This window comes from Atta colombica, unplaced genomic scaffold, assembly GCF_001594045.1.
Source record: "Atta colombica isolate Treedump-2 unplaced genomic scaffold, Acol1.0 scaffold3, whole genome shotgun sequence".
Lineage (NCBI taxonomy): Eukaryota > Metazoa > Arthropoda > Insecta > Hymenoptera > Formicidae > Atta > Atta colombica.
In genome coordinates, this window is record NW_017259403.1 from 734,511 (window position 1) to 735,586 (window position 1,076).

Here is a 1,076-nt window from a genome sequence, read left to right on the forward strand (position 1 = left end):
TACTAGGATAAAAAAGACGTAGCATTGAAAGATTTTTCAGTTGTGTTCTAATGAAATAATTTTTTGAAGTGAGGTCCTAGAGCTCCAAGAAGAAAGCATGTCACTTTTTTTTTATTTACCGAATAAATGAAATATATTTTAAAATATATTATCATTCGCTTAAAGACCTCGATTACATTTTATTCACATTCGTTTAAGAACGGAACTCGACGATGTTCCATTTACGTTCTCTAGACTGCCTAATCACACTCCGTTTACATTCACGAACATTTTGCTCGTCCTTGCCAAAGAATCTATTATTACTTTATCTATTATTACTTTTATTAATGTTTCTTTAACGTTTAGTTGATGCTTCTTTTACGTTCCATGTTCTAATTTTCGCTTCTTACAGGTTTCTTTTACGTTTCTGTTATTCTCTCCTTACACTCCAATTAATGTTTTATTGACACTCGCTTTACGTTTTATTTTTATCAGAGGTATTCCCAATGTGCTGAATATTTCGGATATTCGGTAAGGAAATCGCCACAGAATGTACAAATGTCGATGAAATGTTCAAATTATTGTATTATTATTAGGTGTACAACTTTGCTTCCGCCGTTTTCCTATAGATGGCTTTAGCGGTAAGTGGTGATCGAAATAAATAGATCATAGACGTCATACAATAAACTTGGGCATCTGTCAACATAACCCCATAGAAACATTAGTCGATTTGTGTCTGCATCATAAAGTTATTCTCGATTGAAAATGTCAGTTTACGAGTCAAATTCTCGTCATTTGTGGAAGGTTTTAATCTTTTGCTTCAATATGAAGAAATCTGCGGCTGAGGCTCATCGAATGCTCTCAAATATTTATGGTGAGGCCGCTATTAGTGAAAGAACATGTCGTGAGTGGTTTCAACACTTCAAGAATAGTGATTTTGACGTCGAAGATCGGCATGGCGGTGGAAGAGAGAAGGTTTTCGAAGATGCAGAAGGCATCTTGGAGGCATTACTTGAGCAAGACTCGTGTCAAAATCAAGAAGAATTGGCACAATCATTGGGAGTGACTCAACAAGCCATTTCAAAACGCCTCAAAGC